Source organism: Scardinius erythrophthalmus, assembly GCF_964197995.2.
Source record: "Scardinius erythrophthalmus genome assembly, chromosome: 13".
In the NCBI taxonomy this organism is placed as follows: Eukaryota; Metazoa; Chordata; class Actinopteri; order Cypriniformes; family Leuciscidae; genus Scardinius; species Scardinius erythrophthalmus.
In genome coordinates this window covers 8,522,559-8,546,607 of record NC_138233.1, presented here as the reverse complement: position 1 = coordinate 8,546,607, position 24,049 = coordinate 8,522,559, and the positions used below count along the sequence as shown (strand labels likewise).

Genomic DNA, 24,049 nt, shown 5'->3' with positions numbered 1-24,049 from the left:
CATAAATGCTTTAAATATGCAATCTGCAATATTAAACCAACACTGCTTGTCACGTGTTAGTATTGGGCTAGAGTGACTGATAGCTCATTACTGGGCCTGGTAAATGTCAAAATAGCTTGAATAAGGTCAGCCTTAAGGTCCACTGTCTGACACAAATAAAGGTCACAGAGAAAGGTCAGACTCAATGATCTGCCATTAGGACAGAATCACTGGAGCCCTAAAGAAACCACCACCATGGTGCTGATATTAAAGCAAGACTAGCTAGCGGCTTCTGTTCTCTGGTATGTGATTCCAGGTATAACACGTACACATACAAACACTGACATAAGCACCATATCACATCACACATACTCACACATATTTTCTATGTAAATGCCACGACTTCCTTCCCATATAGTATTAAAGAAAAATCACAAATGAGATTGATTTAATGGGATTAAATGGGATTGAGGCAGCAATGTAAAATTAAATGTGAAGCAATATTTTTGTTTTGTTTTCCTCCAGCCTCTCTGGTACTAAACAATCTCATATGGAGGGGATGCTTTATAAATAAATAAATCAGCCTGGCTCATGAATATTAATTAGCCGACATAATGTTTACCGAGTAGTCCTGATGTGCTAAAATGTATAGGTTTAAAATCTCAATTATGACTCATAATGTCCCTCACATATGGCGGAGGGCGTTACTAGGCACATTTTAGGAAGGATTTAAACCCCCTAAATGTCCACCCATTCCCCCTAAAAAATGTGCAAATAACTCCATAATCTGCACACTAATTCATGATCACATCAGTCCCCTTTAAAACTCATATGAAAACAGCAACAGGTTTCGGCTCCTCCCCGTATTTTTAAATACAGTTTACTGATGCGGTAGCAATACAAGACGGTTATCCATAAACTGCAAAAAGTTTTTGCTGTGTAGACTCCTCATCACACAACAGGTGTTTTCCTCCAGCCTCCAGGATGGGGAGGGACACAGTTTAAACCTTTTTAGCCTGGCTCATGCATATTAATTAGTTGGCAATGTTCACCAGTAGTCCTGATTTGCTGGAGGGTACATAAGAGATCTCAATTATCTCAACCCTAACCGATAAACACTTTATTATTAAACACACGTTAGACACTTTATTTCCACTTGTCCAATATTTTCTTCATTTTCATTGAAAATAAAGGCCTTTCCGATCTGATATGTGATGGGAAAAGGGAGAAGAATGAGTTCGGCAAAAGGCGGATTCGAACTCGGGTCAATTTGGGTCAAAACATTTTGCCACACACCTTCTACACTATTGATACTGACTATTGATACTGTTAACAAACAGTGTCTTCCATCATTTTCTCTCGTCTAACCAGACGTCTAGTGTGCCTGGTGTAAATAGCCTCAGCCAACAAGACGAGCTATTCGCACTTAGTGTAAACAGACACTCTGTAAAAGGCAATTTTTATAGTTATTTTCTTGTATTGCATGTTAACAATTGTCTCATTTGTTTCTGTTTTTATTTCCCCTAAGAAGTTTTAGGAGAGGCATCTGAAACAGTTGATACCTAAACAGTTGATACTTCAGTGCAAAAGGTTTGAGAACTCCATGTATGTTCATGAGCTATAAAATGAGCAAAATCTAAGCACTCAGTTTCTCTTCTGTTGTTCACTGGCACTTGACTTGGCATGGTAAAGTATTAGCCGTCTAAATACGCCTTTTCTTATTCTGTGTAAACATATCAGCCTCCTCACTGTGACTCCCAGAAGTCAGCCATCGATCTCACAGCCGTTCTGATTCCCAAGATAACTAACATCATTATTCAAATTTGGGCTCGCCTACGTCCCTCCCAGCCTCTGCCAGTGTGTGACGGAATTTGTTTGTATTCAGTTAATCGTGAGAACTATGAAAACTCATTCAAGGACAATCCCATTCCCAGCATGACGCTCATGAGAACGCTACGGACGGGTCAGAGGCACACACAAAATGCTCTCGAGTGAGTCTCATCAGAATACATTATTCAAATGCGCAGTGTTGGTTAAGCGGCTTGCTTTTTCTCCCAGCAGCCTTAAAAAAAAGCCATTCGGCGAGACACTGAAGCATGCATTGAGCCAATAAGCCAAGTTCAAGGACAATTGCACTCCATGCAGGTCACGTCATATGTCGATTCAGAGGATTAGACTCACTTTATCTTGCTGACACCATTAGGTGAAGCTGTGCTGTTTGCCCTTCTGAATTGATCAGGATAGCTGGTCACCACTTGGCTTCTTAACCAGAAAGAAACATGCAGTATCACCAGTTTGACAGGTGAATTGCGTGGCTTTGTTTGTCAGTCAGCTAGTTTATACCAATTTATACCAAACTTATATTTATATTTATGAAGCTCAACATTAGAGCATGGTTCTAGCAACAGCAAGGTCATGAGTTCGATTCCCCTGATTAAATGTAAACGTACCTTTAATGCATTGTAATTCCCTTCGGATAAAGTGTCTGTGCCAAATGCATAAATGGTATTTATAGTTATATTGACATTACAGGTATATATTTGATCTGGAAGACCAGCATGAAATTCATGATCTTCAGTTGATGAGCTTGTTTCTTTAATGTATTGATTATTGTTTTCGTGATGTTTTTTAATTAAGTCACAGTGACCATGACTTGGTACAGTACTTCCAGTCAGGGGCATTCTCAATAAAGAGGGTGTTTGATTGGACAAAAATATGTGTAGGTCATTTTTGGTCTGTTGTCCTTGAAGAGGTTTTTTTAAATGTCAATTTTAAATCTGTTAAAGGTTTTGTCAACCTTTACAACAATTAGTCAACAAGTTTTGTCACAGCACAACTATATTTTGCTGCAATAGTAAATAATCTGGTGAAGATGGTCAACCCAGAATTCTCTAAAAAAAATAATAATTGCACTTTTGTGTGTTGGTTTTCTGTTCTTTTCAAGATGTTTATGTATTTATCCATCTGAGATGTCCAGTAATTGCAGAGGGACGGAAACTTGCCCTGATTGTTTGCTTATGATTCAGAGCTATTAAATGAAGGCATGATTCAGCAGTCACTCTTCTCTGAGTCCATTAATCTAGTGTTAATTTGACAGTAATAGTGTTTGGGGTCTGTCCTGTCAGCCAATCTAGCCCTTGAAATCACAGCAATGGACAAACATCTCACAAGCATGTTGATCAAAAGAATCTCTTGTTCTCCATTCTAATGGTGAGCATGTTAGAGCATGAAGAGTATGTCTAATGTTTGATTGGTGATAATGAGTTGGTTTTAGCATTTTGTGACACTGTCACATTGTGGAAGAAACTGATGAGAACAAGTGTTTAGCCTGATGTTTTTTACACTTTACAATCTACTCTGAATCTTAGTGCAAATTACACAATCGAGATGCAGTTAGGTGTAGGGTCAAAGAGCATTTCTAGAGTTTATTGTTGATGTGAAATCTATTCAAATGTGCAGTTATTTGAATAGATGCCAGTGTCTTGATGAATTTCTGTCTAAACTAAATTTTAGAGCAATTTGTTTAAGCTATGCATTTTTCATATCTTATTTTATCATATTTACATTATATAAATTGAATATATATACTGTTCACAGGCCTTGCAGACAATATATAAATGTGAATATATATTGAATAGTATATAACTCTATTTTTAAGGCCTGTGAACGAAATAAACTTCAAAGTAGAATTTCTTTGAATTTCAATTTATTTGAAAAACTACAACTTAAAGTCACATTTGAATATGCATATTTATGCGTCCTGTTTGCTACCTCACTTTAAACTCAAGAATTCAACCCTATATTCAAAACCTAATGGACATCAGACACACAAGTTGCTTTAAAAAGTAGACAATTAGAAATTATGGTAGAACAACAAAATAATGCAATGGAATATAATCGGTGATATAAGCCAATCTATCCGCATCATGCACTACTATGTGTCGAGCTGTGCTGCAAGTTGTACAAAATGTTCAAATGTTTCAAGGACAGTTGGTGACCTTACAGCTATTCAGTGTTATTTCAAATGTCTCATTGCTTAAGCGAGTTGAAAGTGAAGATTCTATAACCGTTTGCCAAGACTCTGAGGCGTTGGTGTTCTAAATATCAAGAATTCCCCAATGTGAATGAGAGCCAAGCAATACGTTGAAGGTTTTGATATATGCTGACTCATTCACCATGACGACCTTCTCCCGGCATGCCCAGAAATATCAATATCTGTATCTTGCAGTGCCAGGCTGTTTACTTCTCCCAGGTTTCCAAGCTTCCGTTTGCTATTGCCTCGTTTGGCTCATCTTTCACACAGAATGTTTTAGACAAGGACTGCAGCAATGGTACAGGAATACCCAAAAGGCACAAGTCTTATTTTAACAGCTCTCCCCTTTTGTATTCAGACTTTAACTTTGTTCTCAAGGTTGTCAGGTTTTAAGGAGCATGTCAAAAACTTTACTGCAGACTTCATTCCTTTGTTAGCCAATGTTATTGGTGATGTCCATTTTAAATATATATTTTACAAGAATTTCAAAACATTTTCACATCTGGCACCTGATGTTTCGCTAAGACCCATCCTCCTTGGTTATGATTGCTAGCTTAGACAAGTTTTCTAGACTGAAAATCTTTTCCATCAAAAGTGTGATTTTTTTTGGGGGGGGGGGGGTAAAGTATGGGTTTCACTTTATTCTGATGGTCCCTTTTAACACATTCTGTTGACTATAAGTAACGTTGCACGTTGCACCTACATGTCTACTAACTCTCGGTAGAGTGTTAGTAGAGAATTACTGGTAGGGTTAGGGTTAAAATAAGTGGACATGTAGTTGCAAAGTTACTTATAGTCAACAGAATGTTCAAAAGGGACCATCAAAATAAAGTGTTACCAAAATATGTTCATAAAGTGATAACAATGTATTATTCTTAAGTGAGCTGAAATGAATTGAGGCAATGCAAAGCATTTTTCTTTAAACAAATTGTTAAATTGTGCAGTAAAATTATTACAAAATATAATTTATTTAACAATTTGGGAAAAAATATTTTACATTATCATATATTATTATAAAAGTGAAGCCACATAATTTTATGATATTTTTGTATAATTTCTGTAAAATATAATTTAAAGTAACACAAAGACACATAACTTCCATAGACTTGCATTAGAAAAGAGCAAGTGGCTCTCTGGCAGATGGCAACAGCTGCTATTGTATGATTGGTCAGTAATGTTTTAAGGCGGAGCTTAGCGAAGGCTCTACATTGCAAAATAGATTTTCTTACTCAGTATTTTGTCTTGTTTTCCAGTACAAATATCTAAACATCCTAAAATCAAGATGCATTTGCTTGAGAAGTAAAATGCTTTAAGACTTCATGCTTAAAACAAGAACCAATATCTGCCAGTGGGGACAGAAAAATAAATTTAATTTAAAGAGAAAACAAGATTATTTTTCTGACCCCACACTGACAGATTTTTTTAAAAGCATTAACTCACTTCATTATAATATATTATTTTCTTCTTCAGAAAATAAGACTTAATATCTAATGTTATTTTGCTTCTCAAGTAAATGTATCAAGAATGTTTAGAAAGATAGATATTTGTATTGATAACAAGACTGTGGAATAAATTATTATTTTTTTCTGAATGAAGTGTTTCTATCTCTGTCTTTCAGGGAATGTACTTAAGATAGTATTGAATGCTTTATATATGGATACAATATTACACTTACTGTGGTATAGATGAACCTCTCGTGACTTGTTTAACCAGAGATACTCACTTTTCATTCAGTCTTGCAGGCACATTAAGTGATTGAAGCCTTACACACCGCATTTACTGTACACCACGATAGGCCCGGAAAGCTATCTGACTCAACGCTCAATGAGCCATACGGTGAGTGTGTTGACCCTCTGGCCGTTGCTCAAAGACTCACACACAGTCATTGTAGAGATGCAGTCAGTGTACACACTACCATTGTCTGGATCTATTACATTTGTCATTACTGTAATGCATCTGACAGGACCTGCTCACTTGGAAGATTAACCTTTTTATCCTTTAGGGGAGACTGGCGACTGGCCTGGTTTTGTGTTTTTCTGTGCAAGATGCTAAAGAAAGCAAGAATGAACATGAACGTTGATTTATCTGGTGCCAGAACCATTTGGGTTGTACACACACTTGTAGTAAAATCCTGGGGCCGAACTGTACAATGAAAAGTGGGCTCAAATCAATGCAAACAAAAGCCCACAACACCAGTAGGACAACTGGCGATAAAATGGCGTGCATCTGTTATTTGTCCGACTAGATGTGTCAAGAAAGTTGTGGAAATTTTAAGGGCTTTTCAGACTATACGCTCTGTGTTTTTGTCACAGCGCTAACCCCAAATTGCCGTGCCAAGGGAATACAGAAACAATGCAGTGATAGAATACTAAAGCGAGTTGTTTAGCAAAAGACACCCGATCATGAAATGCCTCATGCTTGCCTCATTAATTATGCATGCGCTTTGTAGTCACAGAAACTTTCATGCGTTGTGCTTAGTTTCAATGGCTCAGCTGAAATGTCCAACAGTGACGGCAAATTATTATCCTTTGCATTTTGTTTTTTTGTTCATGTTTAAGAAGATTTTGGAAACCTAGAATCAGTGTTTTTATATTGTAAATAACTAAAGAAAAGATCCTTTTCTTAATGAGTACATTTTTTTAATTTTCCTGTAAGAAAATTGGCTTGACAAAACAACACTACATGCAGTTTTTCTCAGTCGCTTTGGGACATTTCTCGAATCATTCTTAATATTTGCAATCCAGAAAGTGCATTTGTCAAAACAATTCATACAAACAGCTCCACAAAGTGGATTATCAGCAAAAGCCTGTAAAAATCTTTAGTTCATCTCTCAAAAGTAAGTATTTATATCAATGAATATCAGTGCCATCAGAATGAAAAGTCCTTGTGTTATTGTTCACAAATAAGATGTTAGTCAAAATGATTAGTCATGTTCTCAATATAACAGTGTACTCTGTCAATATTTTCAGATGTAAACTAAGGCTACGATTTGATGACAATGATGGAAAATGCACAAGACTGTACTTTATCTGTATGGCATATATACATTTAACAGTACAAATTTACACATTACTCTATGTGGGATATTGATTGCAAGAGACTGGACAGGATTCACAATTACACTTTTACTGTTGGTCTGTCGACAAATTACAGTAAAATGCCATTGCGATATAAAGAAAAGACAAGACTATATATATATATATATATATATATATATATATATATATATATATATATATATATATATATATATATATATATATATATATATACACACACACATCTCTCTCTCTCTCTCTCTCTCTCTCTCTCTCTCTCTCTCTCTCTCTCTCTCTCTCTCTCACACACACACACACACACACACACACACACACACACACACACACACAGTGCACAGTGTTAGAATTACAGTTGTGATCCGAGAAATGCACCAAAGCGTTTACTGGTAAAATTTTGATATCATCACATTTCCAACAAAATATACTTGTTATTATCACTATTGTAAAAAAAAAATGTTTTGCAGAAATGAAGGTAGAGGCTTGTTTTTCCAATTAACCTCCAATTAACAGTGTGTGGCATGCAATGTGAGAAGATGCAATAATGTATATACAATCTGGCAACCCAGTGCTGCACCTGGTGCTATAAAGTCCAACAATGGTCTCCATCCTTTACAAACTAAGAACACGCTCTAAAACCTGTTTCACACAATTGCAGTTTTTGTGAGCATTTGGACCCAAACCTGTCCAGCGCTCAAGGTCACCCAGTTACAGAGCATAATGGGTAAGTGGTGGCACAATGCATTTTGTCTTACTGCACTGGCGGATTTTTTTCACTAGTTTTAAATGTGTACAAGAGCAAAACATCAGCCAGTATACTTTATAGTGAAGGTACAATCAAGTGTTAATATCTTATGCAGTGTTGCTTCTCAAGTAAATGTGTTCAGTTTGAAGGATGTCCTGGATAACCAGTCAAAAATACTAATTAACTCATTAAGTAATTTTTCTGCAGTGTGTAGAAGAGTTTAAATTTGGGAAATCGTAAATGAGAGACTCTAGCACTGTGGGAACTACAAACATGTAGCTTTGATTTTGGGTTTACACCCACATTCCTGGTTAAATAATCTATTTTAAGATCTTATCATGTAATGAGCAGATTCTAATTAATCAGCTTCACCCTGATTGCATTCCAGCATCCCTCTTCCCTAATCGGAATCATTAGTAATTAACCGCTTCAAGCATGTACCACTATTGTCCCTGTCTCACCCCTGAAGCCTATAGCTGCAGCATATCATTTTGGTTTCCCCCTCATTAACAAAGCTCAGCATGATTTCAACTCAATATGGAACATGGCCCATGGTGACATCATGCCCTGTGATGGGACAGCCTCTGTACTATAGATAATGTTTGCTTTTATGAATGCACATTCTAGATTCTGACGTGATAATTCAACTTGGTGATTTTTCTTTATGCTCAAAATGAGCTATTTTTTAAAATAATTAATCATCCCTGGCAGAGGTGTAATAGTGACATAAATCACTACGAATGCTAAGTAAACATGTTGACAGCTTGCAGAGGAAAACAAGAAAAATGTAATTCTTCAGAAATGTTACAGAGCTATCACAGGATCTCCAGAAAATATTGTTATATTTAATCTTCCAATTAAATTATTATCTAGGTTATGTGAAATAGTATTAATATATTATTTTGGGATATTCCAATGGTGTTAGAACAATAGTGTCAAGAAACATAGATAGATAGATAGATAGATAGATAGATAGATAGATAGATAGATAGATAGATAGATAGATAGATAGATAGATAGATAGATAGATAGATAGATAGATAGATAGATAGATAGATAGATAGATAGATAGATAGATAGATAGATTTTTAACCCCTAACCCAGTCACCTTTGACCTGTTAATGTAAAGTAACAGAGGAACTTGTAACCTCCCCTTTGAATGGTCTGTTATTATGCAGCTGATGGTCTCTGTGTCGGCCCCCATTTTCAGCTCTTACACAGCTGTGTCTGTGCATTAGCCACAAATGGGTTTCTAATTACATTCTTACATTAGCTTTGCTCGTCCACTGTCTGCTGTGACTTGCAATAACAGCAAATGACACTGGTGCTCGGCCCTCTGCTGATGTTTTCTTTCATGGAGTACTCTGTCGTGCACTTTCTGAGACGTGCCTTCAACGTAAATGCCGTTCATTGTTGAAGTGTGCTGGAATATTGCTGTGCAATTCCATTCACGTCTCTGACCTTTCTATGTGTAGCCATGCATGACTCTGGAATTGTTCACCTGCAGAATTGGTTGATTGCAATTGATTTTGCTCCCATTATTATTGTATGGGAGTCACACTATCTGTCTATGTCTTTCTCTGTCTCCATGCATCCTTATGTCATACTCGTATAATAATTTAATGCAACACAAACCATGGTGCATCAAATAATCTTAAGCATTTCTAAAACTTTTTGTTTATTTCCAGGTTCAAATGAATCGACTCTGCCTTTCAGATCCCATGTTATCTTTCTTTCCCAGGACTGGTCAGTTTTGTCCAGTGGATTTGGCGTGTAGTCAGATGTATTTGTGCATTGGAGTGTATGGACGAGACAGGTATCACTACAGCTGTTGTTTCAAGGACAATGCCACCGTTTGATGTCAGTCCCAGAAGTCCACCTGTCTGCCAGCCATCCAGATGAGCTCAGCATTTACAAAGACACAAACCACCCTGTCGTCTCCAAAACACAGACTGGAGTTTTGAAATCAAGTTGATCTGAGCTGCGTGTGCTGGTTTGACCCTCTCGAAGGTGATATTTTTTAGTTTTTAAAAATGTTCAAGGACTCATATTATGGTCATGGAAGGAACTGTAGACACAAGATTGATTCTCTCTGTTTCATTCGCCTTTCTTATTTTCCTGGAAGCAGGCCTGTCTAATATTTTAGAGGCATCTCTGATCAATTGGGAAATATTCTCTTTATTTCAGCTTGTCAGAAAACAATCGCTTTAAAGCGATTCACCAAGCCTTTGCATCTTAGAATTGGTTCGATTATCAATTTCTTTCTCAGATGGATCCATTTAAAGGGATAGCTCACCCCAAAATGAAAATTCTGTCATTTTTTTACTCACTCTTAAATGTTTAGAATTGTCATTTTTGGCAATGGCATTTCAGAATAGATTTTCCAGTAACAAGATACTTTGTACAAATGATAGTGTGACAAAAAAGTAGGCTAATATGTCAATTCTCTCACCCATAAAAAGCCTTGAGAAGTCCAATTCATTTTTGTGAATCAGTTAAAACAAAAATGATTCACTGACTCATAAGTCCCATCATCTCCCAGTTCTACAAAGTGCCACTTAACCTAAAATTATGTAAATTATTTCCTAAAACTCACCTGTTCTAAAAGATATTTTAAGAGATAAGATAACTTTGAGGTTCAAACAACATTTGACCCCATTGAATTTCTCTTTATGGATAAAATATTTTAGAATACTTTTTTTTTGTCTCCCGCAGAAGATAGTTTTGATTTCTTAGCAAACCATCCCTTTAACACTCTGCACCTATAAGTGCTGTTATGGCATGAGGTAAACTTGCAGATCTAATAAGGCTGGTGAGTTCAGATTTATTATTCTTATTAGTAAAACACATTGAATTGGCAAGCCAATAAATTTGAGCAAATCTGCAGCCTCATCAAAACACCAGCTGCAGCCACAACTGGGGATTTATGTGTGTTTTCCTATCTTGGTTACTAATTTGTCATTTTGCTCAAGCTTTTATCCAGAGCAGCATACAGTACACTTATTACAGGCAAAAGCTCCTTGTCTAAGGGCGCAATGCTTATTGTTCACAGCTCAAACCTGTAGGTTCATTTGAACCCACTGTATATCCTTACCTTACCTTTCCAGATGTTAACCAAGATATACAGTAGCTCTCTGCTTTTAGTTTCCTAGTTTATTTGAACAAAACTAAATGTCACATGGAGAATTCCTTGCATTTTATGTTTGTTTTCATTGTGGTTTTTGATCTGAAAGAGTTAAGCTAATAACGCAATGTTGCTAAGCTAATAACGCAATGCTCAACAAGAGCATTGTGCGCGCTTGCGTGTGTGTGTGTGTGTGTGTGTGTGTGTGCGTACAGTAAATAGTAATGTTTTATAAAAACTGTGGGTGGACTATATAATATAATATATATGAATAAAAAAGAGGCTATAAATCACTGTAGATTTCAGAAGACATACATTAAGAAAAAGTCAACTGTAAGTGAAGAAGCGTGTTTGGCAGCTATTGCTCTCCCTGGCATTGAGTGCTGGCTAAATGTGTTTGTTTGGATGGAGGTGGTGCTTTCTGGCGGGGCTCAGCAGGGACTCTGTAAAGTGTTGGTGGGTCAGCAGAGGACTCTCCAGACGCCCACTACCCCCTTTTTCTCTGACGCCTACCTTCACCATGTGGGTACCGCTCCAAAAGCATACCGAAACACAAGATTAGTTCTGAGACCTTCAATTCAAATGGAGAAAAAAACCCTCCATCACACAAAAAGCGTTTTCTATCAAAGTACTTAAAGTAATTTTAAAGATCACATAATTCTGTATTTAAGTTTTTTTTTTTTTTTCACCAAATGGAAAAGTTTGTTGAATAACTGTTAAAGGCACATGCTTTGGAAGGATGCAACCTTTTGCAGCTGTGTTATCATTGTACACACAACCACGTTTGGAGGCCATGGACTCCCTTTTTATATTCCTAAGGTTGCTCACAGCACAAAGCTCACTGTGATGAATGATTTTGAAATGGTGTCACCGTAGGCCATAACTCTCCACCAGTGTCACGAAGACCACAGTGCTGCACAATTTCATATACACCGTTTGTTAAAAGCGAGGCCGCTTTCTCTCTCTCCAGGAATAGATTTTAGTGGGTGTGTGGGGCCAGGTGAGGAAGTGGTGAGAGATGCTGAATAGAACGTTTTTTTTTTTTGTTGTTTGTTTTTTCTTTATGTGCTTTAGGATTCAAGGCTTTGGACTTTTTCAAGGTGTTTGCCTTTTCCAATAAAATATCTAAACATCATTAAATAACATAAATTACATCAGCTATTGAGATTTATTTAAATGTAAACACACGCTAAGCGTATGTGTTTGACCGTTGCGCTTACGTCCGAACCTTTGTAGCGTTTTGCGCATGGCACTGCAAGAAGTTCAACTTTTAAAAACACATCTGCTTTTTTTCATTATACTGACCTGTGTCTCACATTTGAACCAGCAAAAACTGGCCCATTCACTTAATTTCAGATAGCCTATATTAAAATAATCTTAAAATCTAGTAAAAAGTGAGTTTGACTTTTTTTGAGGATTTGCAGTGTAAACATGAATAGAAATGCATTACTACTGCTTTAGTATTTCAGGGAGTGTTTTTTGAAGTGGTTTGGACTCCATCTGCCAGCAAACGTGAAGCCAAAAATAGCTAGCAATGATCAAAACGTACTGTAGATGCTCGCCTTTGTTCAGTTCAGCCCATCTCCTTTAAGCCACTTAAGGCATAGAAAAAATGTATTACAACTTTCACAAGAGGGGGAAGGAATTTCCCCGTGACAGATGGTGAATGATGTAGCCTGCTGTGTGCACCAGTGGAAGCTGGGGTAATGCTGGGATCCAGTTCTGTCTGAATCCACTGAAGGCATCATGGTTTTCTGCCTTTAAAATATGGAGTGATATGTACTGCTGGTGACATTATATTATACTCTATTTGACTGTAAAGGTGAAGTGTGTAATTATTCTGATGTTAAAGTGCATTGATGTGTAGTGGCAACTATAAGTAAACCATTCATAGGTGGATGAACACTGCAGCTCTGTGGCCCTTCCAAAACCTGTGATTGAACTATATTTGACATACCAGCTTCTGTTTTTGGGAAACCTGTTTGGAAACGATCATTATTTTAGCATTTAGGTATAGGGCTGTGGCACAGAAATCATATACTTCACCTTTAGGGGCCATATAGGCACATTGTGGGATGATATTTCAATAAATAAGATATCAAGACCTGTCAGTGTGCACGATATACTGTTCAAAAGGGGGTCGATAATATTTTTAAAAGGTTTTTGAAAGAAGTCTTATGCTCATAAGGCTGCATTTATTATTTATATATCAAAAACATAGTAAAAATATATACTGTGTAATATTGTGTATACTGTATATTAATATTGTGCGTTATATTGTGCAATATTAGTACAATTAAAAATAAATACATTTTATATTTGAATATGTTTTAAAATGTAATTTATTCCTTTGATGCAAAGGTGGATTTTCAACATGATTACTCCAGTCTTCAGTGTCACATGATCTTTCAGAAATCTGATCTAATATGCTGATTTGGTGCTTAGGAAACATTTCTTATTATTTTCAGTGTTTAAAAAATGTGCTGCTTAATATTTTTGTGGAAACCAGCTTTTATATTAAATAGAAATCTTTTGTAACATTATAAATGTTTTCCTGTCACTTTTGATCTATTTAACCGGTCCTTGCTTACTAAAATAATTAATTTCTATATTTTTTATTAACAATATATATTCTCGAAAACTAAATATAATCGGTTATAATGAAATACTGATTTAATGAAATACTTTTTTATTTAGAGGTGATACTTTTATGTTTATATGATTTATGTGTTGCAAGATGCTTTTTGCCCATAGAAAGGTGTAGTTACAACATTAACCAGCAGGGGTTGAAGAATGCTAACCTGTTTACAGTAACATTGGCTCCTTGAATCTGACCTGACAGATATAAATACTACAGGTAAAAGCACTCACATGACAGGTCATGCTACCACATTATTGCTGATGTATTCGCTTGAACATGGCACCCAACGAGAACCCAAAGCAACTAGACCAGATTGGATTTCCAAAGAGATCAAATACAGAAGACTCAACCAAATAAATCACATTAATGGGCATTCACTCTGGTAGCATGTTTCTGTATTGTTAATAAAAGGACTGACTTCATCTCTATGGTAATGAGGCTGAAATAGACATCCCATTAAAGAGTGTGATCACATAACGTGGTGTTATTGCCAGCAATCCAAACGTCCACTGACGTTCGCACGTACACTCTGTATCGAACACACACGCACACTGACAAATGGTCTAGTAGTTCATCACAAAAGCACCAGACTGCTTAATAGACCTCCATGCCAGCCTGTGGGTCATAACTGATTAGCGCTAGAGGAAAAGTAGACAGAAAGTAGCATCTGTGACCGCAGTCACAAAAAGGGATCGGCTCACAACCTTTCCAGGCCTGCTGTAGGATCAACTCTGCTAGGGATAGAAAGTTTGCCAGAGTTTCTTGCTGGGCCGTGACCGCCATTTTGGACAGCGGTCAAGGGCAAGCAGTGTATCGGCCAAAAGTCCTCTGCCCCATGCCAGCGAGCGATGGAGTTCTCTCGCAGGGATACCGGATAGCAGCTCGGAGACCCAACCGCTAGTGCGTGGCACGTCAAGGTTATCTAACAGCTGACGTCAGCAACCTATTTTTTGCTTGCCGAGGTTCCTCTACGTAATTTGCATCGCAATGAGAACATTAAGGGTGTAAGGAGTTAACTTTCACTCATTAGTTTGAGTTTTTATTTAGAGCCTGTTCAATTCTCAAGAGACATCCAGAGTTTATTGGGTCTGGATCTATTTCTATGCATGAATATTCCTAAATTAGGTCAGACGTCTTAATTCACGGAGCTAAAAAAAAAATCTTAAACAAGGACATTTGAAAGTTTTTGTCATGCCGATAGACATATAATAATCTTCACAGAGGAGCTCTGGGATGCTGCGTATGATAATTGTTCCCTGGGCCGGGGCTGTTATATGGCTGAGATTAACCTCGCAATGGTATCACGACACTGGATTAATATTAGGCCGACTGCAGGAGGAAAGTAACAGTTGAGGAACGAGCTTTGAGAGCTGCCTGTAATGAATCAAAGAAATGAAATGTCAAACAGGTTTTAATAGGGCCATTTGGACAACGTCGAGCCAGATCAGTAGGTACTAAATCATTTTTTCCCCTTATTTTAACTTTTTAATGTTGGGCGAGGCAGTAATGACTGTGAGTGCATCGGGAAAAGAGAATTAGCTGTTTTTTACACAGGTTCTTATAAAATTTTGTTAAATAAAAGTAAAACTCTTTCAATTGAGTTCTGATTATCAAATATCAGTTTGTAAGTAGAGATGGTTTAATGTTTAATGATGCTGTAAAGTTGCCGTGACAAATGTAAAGACGAGGAGAAGGATGACAGATAGATAGATAGATAGATAGATAGATAGATAGATAGATAGATAGATAGATAGATAGATAGATAGATAGATAGATAGATAGATAGATAGATAGATAGATAGATAGATAGATAGATAGATAGATAGATAGATAGATAGATAGATAGATAGATAGATATTTTTTTTTTACAAAACAAGTTTAAAATAAGACTAATTAAAAACTCATTGAGAAGACGTTTCTAGCAGTGCAGCATGAGATGCTGCCCACCCACGACACCAGCATGGCAGGATTAACTGGTGTAACTGGCACCAGTCTAAACCAGTCTAAGCTGACTAATCTTGGTCTTTTCAGCAGGATCATCATTAGGCCGAGATGGAATCTATGTAATGACTTTTTTTTCTGTGATTATTTGGTTGGAAAGTCTGCAGAAAGCATTTAGAAAGAAAAATTTAACTAAGATGAAAGTGCTACAGTCTTATTGGTATGCTCTTATGAATTAAGGTTCTTTACTAGCATTGGTGGTTCCTTAAAGGGATAGTTCACCCAAAAATGAAAATTAGCACATGATTTACTCACCCTGATGCCAGGTGTGTCTGACATTCTTCTTTCAGACAAATACAATCGGAGTTATATTAAAAAATGTCCTGGCTCTTCCAAGCTTTATAATGGGAGTGAATGGGTTTTTGTTTTTGAAAGTCCTTCAAAGCGCATCCATCCATCATAAAAGTGCTCCACGCGGCTCCGGGGGGGTTAATAAAGGCCTTCTGAAGTGAAGCGATGCGTTCGTGTAAGAAAAATATCCATAATTAAAACTTTATCGACTAAAATAACTAGCTTCTGGCAGACGGCTGTACGCATCGATTTACGGCGAAAGACTAACCCTTGAACTTGACGCACAACGTAATGACCAACGCGGTTACCCAGCCATGTTTGAACCGCGAGAGGTGTCAAAGCTTACGCTACTCCTACGTCATACATTGTCAAGTGTTACTCTTTTGGCGTAAGTCGACTTGCGTATGGCCGTCTGTCGGAAGCTAGTTAAAGTTTTAAATAGGGATATTTTTCTTACACAAACGCATCGCTTCACTTCAGAAGGCCTTTATTAAACCCCCCAGAGCTGTTTCGAGCACTTTTATCACGGATGGATGCGCTTTGATGGACTTCCAAAAAAATATACCCATTGACTCGCATTATAAGGCTTGGAAGAGCCAGGACATTTTTTATATAAATCTGATTGTATTCCTCTGAAAGAAGAATGTCAGACACACCTAGGATGGCTTCAGGGTGAGTAAATCATGGGCTAATTTTCATTTTTGGGTGAACTATCCCTTTAAGAACTTTTAACATACATAGAACCTTTCCATTGCATAAAAGTCTCTTTAATGGAAAAAGGTTCTTTAGAAAAAAAAATTTTCTTACTTAGTATTTTTGTCTTGTTTCCAGTGCAAATATCTAAAAATTCTTAAATCAAGATGCATTTACTAAATGCCATTAGATATGATGTCTTGTTTGCTGGGGGGGGGGGAATCTAAATGAAATGAGTTTTTACTTAAACCAAGCAAAATTATCTGCCAATGGGGTAAGAATAATAATCTTGTTTTCCATTTGAATTAAGATTATTTTTATGACCCCATTGGCAGAAAATGCACAAAATTTAGATTTTTCCCCCAGGAAACAAGACATCATATCTTATAGCATTTTACTACTTTAGTAAATCCATCTTGACTTAAGAATTTTTAGTTATTTGGACTGGAAACAAGACTCTTTAGAAGAGTCAACAAGAAGAGTCAACAAGAAAATATTTTTTTGCAGTGCAATAAGAAAAAATATAACTTTACTAAACATTATGGAACTAAAGATGGTTCTTCTATGGCATGGCTGTGAAAACCCCCTTTTGGAAACTTATTACTAGTGTAGCTGAAAACAGGGATGGGTAGAATTTTAGTTTAGGAGTTCATATTTCATATTATTTTAGGAGAATTCATATTTTGCAGAAACAAAAGAAGAAATTTGGTTTTAGAGAAACCTGCAACAATAAAATAACTGCTTGCTAATGAAGATAATATCACTTCCAGTTTTTTCTCTAGTAAAGCGCGCTTTGCCGTGTCGAACTGGCAAAGACGTTCTGAAGCCACATGGCACTATGTAGGTCCATGGGCCGGTCCAAAGTCATGACTCATCCATTTATAACACACATGAATGGCTTCAGCTTGATCAGATATCGAACCAGCAGTCATTCTGGGGACAGAGCCCATCTGTGCTGTGTCTGTGTGTGTATGTGTGCTTATACAGTATGAGCGTGTGCAAATGTGTCACTGCATGTGACTTGGCAATTAAAGGACATCGATTGTGACAAGGTGTCCACATGGCATCATTTGCAGATGAGCAGATCACAATGTCAATTTGATGCATGCATTGGTGCATTGTGTGTGTGTGTGTGTGTGTGTGTGTGTGTGTGTGTGTGTGTGTGTGTGTGTGTGTGTGTGTGTGTGTGTGTGTGTGTGTGTGTGTGTGTGTGTGTGTGTGCGTGTGTGTGTGTGTTTGTGTCATGATGGCAGGTGTTTTCTCTGTGTGGAACTGAAAGGGCCATTGCACACATGTAGTCCCTGCAGCTCAGAGCCAGAAACCTACAGCCGGAAAACCTGCCCATGTGTCCTACCATGTGGTCATCTGCTGACCCAAAAGTGAAATGAATTGAGATAGTGAAAGAGAGAACGAAACAGAGAGAGCGTTGTGTTCCACTCAAAGGTGCCCTAAGGTCAGGCACGATTCACAGCAATACTGTTTCTGACGCTACAGGAGGGACATGAGAACATATTGCATCCTGTCCTAGAGAGCCATTAAAACAGGTGTGAAAGTGTGTGAGTCATTACAGTCTGTGGATGTGTGTGTATAGGTTTACTGTAGACCAGAGTCTGATGTGACCTTTGTGAGAGACCCCCCTTTCTAAAATATAAAGGCGGCTTTATTATTTAACGTATCAAGACCCATTTATTCTGTATGAGCAAATATTATATATAACTTGAACAACTTTTATGATTTTAAAAATCAGAACGAAATATTAGGTAAATGTCATGTAAATATTAAGTAATTATATACAATTCAGTAAATGTTAACATTTCTCAAGTTTTTTGCCGACCTCAGTTTGAAAATGCATGCTGTAATGCTCTGAAGGCAAAATTGCAATATATAACAAAATTGGGCAAAGCATCCCTTTGAGGGCATTTCATAAATATAGTTCAGCCCCTGATTTCCCTCCCTTCGCTCACCTTAGAGGCTCACATTACAATTATAAACTTGATGACTGTCAGATTAGTCCATGCGTCCGGCTCTAAGAGCTCCTAAAAGCCTCATAATCAATTTAAAGTTTGTCTGATTCTGGCCGAAACACCGGATCTAGCATCTAACCTCGTTCCTCCCTGCAGAGGGATCGGTCCCTGGCCCAATCTCAGCTGCCGTATTGATTTCAGCACATTGCATTTACCGTCCTTCTCATTACATAGTTAAAAATCATGCCGACTGAGCGCAAGTGATCAGCTGTTTATAGGTCAGCACATAAATCAATAGGCGTCAGCTCTGGTGCTGCACCGAGCTGAGCGTCCTGGCGTCACAGGGTTTGTTTTCCCCTTGCCTAGTAAGATACACAGGAATATAGAGAGACAAACTTCATCATCATTGATGCACACTGTTACTGTGGTCATTTGAAGGTTTGGCTTTTATCTCATGACTTACTGTAGGTCATCTATATGCTAGTGCGAGGGCCCAGACAAGATTTTGACTCATTTGTGTCCAATAATGCTCTGAACAGAATGAATGAGTAAATTAAGTCACTCCCTCAACACCACTTGCAACCGTTATGCTAATTTATTGGCTATAAGGCATGAGGCTTTTGATATGCCCTGCCAACACAGGACTTTTTTTAACGGGAAAACATGACATAAGTAATAGCTTGTTTTCACGTGATTAATTTGTTCTGTCATTAATGCAAATCTAATTAACCCCTGTGACAGCCGTGATGTGGAATTACAGCACAGTTTTGCACAGCCATCAATTCAATAGAACTCAATTTAGTTAATTTCAGTTGACTTGAAGTTGCTTTGTGCTTCTGATTAGGGACATTTGATTAGATTAAGCATTTTCACGACCTATATGTTAATGTGTGACCCTTTGTCTGAGCGGCCCGCCAGCCCCCCCGCAGGAGGTGCGAGAGCGCTGGCGCTAGTGTGAAGATGATCTGATTCAGGTCTGAACGCCTCAGTGCATGCAGTTTTTAAAATTGGATTCAGGCGAGCAGCTCCTGCATTTTAATGACAACAGGTGTTAATTTAACACAAATGAGAGCATCCCATTTAATCATGAAAATTATATATATACAGTGAGGCCTGAGAGCACATTTAAATCTGTGATTGTCTTAATTTAAACCTGGAAATGAACTTTAAAAATTAAAGCACAGCCAGGCATGTCGAGCTTATTAACAATGCTGACCAACTCTACGCAGGACTCTCTTTCCACTCCAACAAGCTGCTTTAGCCGGAGAGTTGCAAAGAAAAGGAGAAAGGGAGGAAGTGGTCAAGAATATTAGGGTTGAAAGTGGAAGGAAACACTGCAAATGTGTATGTGCATGTGAGCGATACTGAGCAAAAGATTTGGAAGAAAAGAAGACAGAGCAAATGTGTGTTAAATTCAGCAGGAAAGTGAGATGAGTAAGTGTGAGAGCGTGTGTGTGGATAAGGGTAGACTCCCATTCCGGTTGCATTCTGGCTGATGCTGCAGGGATGCCCAGGAGATTTCTCTCACATAACCGTGATTAGTCTTACATCCGTGAGCTTTAGTACCGAACTCTCTCGCCACATGCTGACCTGCTGCCTCTAAATCTCTTACTGAGCCAGACAGGCCCATTATTTCACTTCAGCCTGAGCTTTATTATCTAATGTCGGTCAGAATCGTGTGTGGGGGGCCTGTCAAAACGGCTGCTAGCAAATGGAGATTGCCTGTTCCGTGATTTACAGGATCAATCAACAGTGGAGACTCCTAGCACACAATAAACCCACATTCAGCAGTTTTACACTGGGCCAATATAGTCATGCATTTATAGATGCATTTATGTATGCATCCAAAGGATGCAATAAAAGCTTTAGAGCAAATACATACAACCACTTATATTTATTTGGTATTCCAAGATGCTGCAAGTAATTGTTTTTCTCTCCAGCATCCATTTGCATAGTAAATTAGTAAATTGTGATTGTCCTCATCTTCCTTGCATATCTTTAAATGCTTTTTCGATTTTGCCTTTCCTTTAATGTGTAGCATAGCCTTCTATGTAAATTATATATATATATATATAATGCAAAGACATTTGAAATAGAAAAACTGATTTATAATTAAATTATTGTACTCCAATAATCTCTGTTTCAGTCACAACTTTGTAGTCTTGCCATTATTTCCGTGACTTAATGTAGCAATGTTACCACGTTGCACATTTGCCTTCTGGCTGCCTTGGCGCGCCCTTAACCCTTAAACACATACCTTGGGTCTTTATTGCCCCTGGGACGTCATTCACCATACCCTCCTTCTCATTGATTTTTAAAAGGGAGCCTATTATGCAAAATTCACTTTTGTAAGGTGTTTGCACACAAATGTGTGTCCACTGTGTGTGTAAACCACCCACTTCTTTTTTTATAATCCCCATAAATCATAAACAGTCAATCCAAATGAGCAGTTGCAGATTTCGGAAGCACCGCCCATGACTGGTGACGATCTGCTCTGTTGGATCCCGCACTGAGTGAGCCGCAGCAGTTTGCCATTTCTGTTTCCTTGCTGTAGCAGCTGGAGATATACAATGTCTGCTCCAAAAAACACACACAAAAAAACACTACAAACGTTCTGTTATTGGATGTACCATTGGACATAAGTCTCCATAGACTCCAGGCATCTGAGCCACTGAGAACACCGTGGTTGAATTTCATTTATGAAGGAAGTTTTATATATTTGTGCAAATCATTTTATGCCGGACTGCTTCACAAACGAGGGTCAGTTCAACACTGGATTTGCACAATAGTTGTTTCTCAAAGATTTTTATATTAACATGACAGTACATGCAAGTCGATGAGTTGAATCAACTTAACTCCGCAACAACTACATACCTTTATCCACTAACCATTCAGAAACATTCATTTGCATTCTAAACTTCTAAACTGTTACTTCATCCAGAAGTCTCTCTTTCAGTGTCTGACTCTGGTTCGAACACTTAAGGCTGAACACTGCTACTGACATTTTCTGACATTTTGGCTGCGTGACATTCTCCGGTTTTGTTGTTGCCCCGAAACACGAGCTGTAAAGGCTCTCCCCTCTTCTGGAAAGGGGGCCGGGAGCAGCAGCTCATTTGCATTTAAAGGGACACACACAAAAACGGTGTGTGTTTTTGCACACCCAAACACGGGCAAATTTGACAAGCTATAATAAATGATCTGTGGGGTTTTTGGAGCTGAAACTTCTCAGAACATTCTGGGGACACCAGAGACTTATATTACATCTTGTGAAAAGGGGTATAATAGGTCCCTTTTAAAGTTAGACATCAACCTTCTTAGTATCCTCAGTCTGTTTATTATATTGTTATATACTGTAACAAGATTTTTTTTAAAAGAATGTCTGCTTTCTAATATTTAATTTTTTTTTTTTTTTTTTTTTTTATACAGTATGTATAGAGTCGCTGGCAACCCAAGGTATGTAATAGTGCAAGTATATTTTTTCTGGGCAACAATAATTGAATCTCCGATGACTCAATAAGTGCAATTCTCCTCAATGCCTGATAGACAATGACGTGATGTTTCACTCATAATTACCGCAGGCATAAATCAAAAGAATACAAGTACAATCAGCAAAATTTAGCAATGGCTCAGCGATTTGCTCCACAGCAAGTACTGAACGCTATCAAATATTAGTGTCATTGTCACTTGATGATGGATCTGGTGAAGAAACCGTCAGCGATCAAAATATTAATTTTGAAGACGTTGAAACCAATAGTTTTGAGAATATGGTTGAGATTGCAAATATGAACCAGATCCTGAATGTGCTGGGAAAAAGAGCTCTGATGATGACAGTGATGATGGTTAAAAGCATCTGCTCAAATTAAACCCCTCCAAGTTTCAAAAGGTAATAAAATATGCTTTATTTTATTATTTTGTAATTGTTATTCAAATATCAGGGGGGGTTTATATTGCGTCAGTTAGAGATCCATCCATGTTAGATATAGATCCGGGTCCCTAAGACCCGAATTTGTAATAATGATTGGGAAAACATTCATGCATTGAAGGGTTAAAGAACAGTTGTGAAAGTGATTTATTATGTTGAGGAGATACTTTTTTTCATTGCGAAGACAAAAAAAAAGAGAAGCCAATATCGACGCCATTATTACCACAGACATGATACCATTTACAGCTGCTCATAAAGTCTTGGGAGCGGAAACCAGATTACATTATATTTCAGACACACTCTCTAAGCAGTTGACCAATCGCAACAGATTGAGTCAGCTGACCAATCAGAGCAGACTGGGTGTTTCAGAAAGGTGGGCTTTAAAGAGACAGGACCTAAAACAGAGCATTTCCTGCAGATGGTGAAAAGAGGTGGTGTGTCAATGTACAGTAAGAGAAAAAAAAAATCTTTTTCAAACTTTTAATGATGTAAATGTATTCTAGCAGACCCCAAAAGTAAGATTATTAACTTAAATGAGCATTAAATGGGCACTACTGTAGCAATTTATATCTGATTCTTCTGTGCAACTGAAAACAACTATGAGTGTCATCATCATTTGCGCAGAACCGAAGCCTGAAACTAAGCTTACCTAAAACCTATTCTCTTGCTGCTTTGCAAGTACTGGTAATTCCTGAAGGAAATGCAAATTCAAATCTTTAAAACATAATAATCCAAAAACATCTGAAGCCAGGATCAATTTATATTAGACATGCACTGCTACTCTTAGAAAAGGACGTGAGAGGATGAGAGAGGAAAGTTGGGAGTAAACAAGAAGCCGGGGACCACTCTTTCTTCTCAAGGGTGAAATCCCTTTCCGTACAGCTCAGTGGATTTCACTCATTTTCTGTATCGACGGAGCAAGTGGACTAGGGCAGGACCCTCATGGGCAAAGCAGCCTGCAGCTGGTTAATGAAACAGGTCGTACGCCACCTTTTTATAGCACATCCATGCTAATAAACCATCCTGCTCTCCTGACATCCCTCGGGACTGGACTGTCAATCTCTAAGTGCTTTGACGAGAGGAAGTCCGCACAGAGTGAGACGGATACAATCCTCATTAAGAATGCAAAAGAGATTAATGAACCACATTTAGATGCAGTTCTGTTTGGACATTTAATGACAATATTTATGGAATTATTATCTTTTTGATTAGGCTAGGCAGAGCACATTGTCAATAGTGGGTCTGCATAAAATATCTCTTGCAAGAATAATTAAAATGGAAATAATAATAATGAGCAAAAAGATTAATCAGCAAAGTGTTATAGTAAATAACATAAGTGACCTCCAGCTAGAAAACAAACCCCTTTATCAAGAAAACAACAGGCAGTGTGCGGGTGCTGCGGCAGATTCTGAAATGCGCGAAGACTCACGACCTCTATCTGTGATGATACTGACCTGCCCAACAGATCAACTGCTTTCCAACCCATCACAAGATTGTTCGAAATTACATTGTTTGAATTATAAGATAAGTTATGCTAGACTGAGATAGGTATAAAGGAAAAAGCAACACTTGGTTCTCTTTCTATATGTGCATGGAAATA

At 37.7% G+C, this 24,049-nt stretch overlaps 1 protein-coding gene across 1 annotated transcript in view; it reads right to left on the bottom strand.

Annotated features, from left to right (window-relative positions):
- Nucleotides 1-24,049, bottom strand: part of cplx1 (complexin 1) — a gene marked incomplete at both ends in the record, with an annotated part of 43,635 nt that overhangs the window by 19,302 nt on the left and 284 nt on the right. The gene's annotated exons all lie outside the window — the stretch shown is intronic.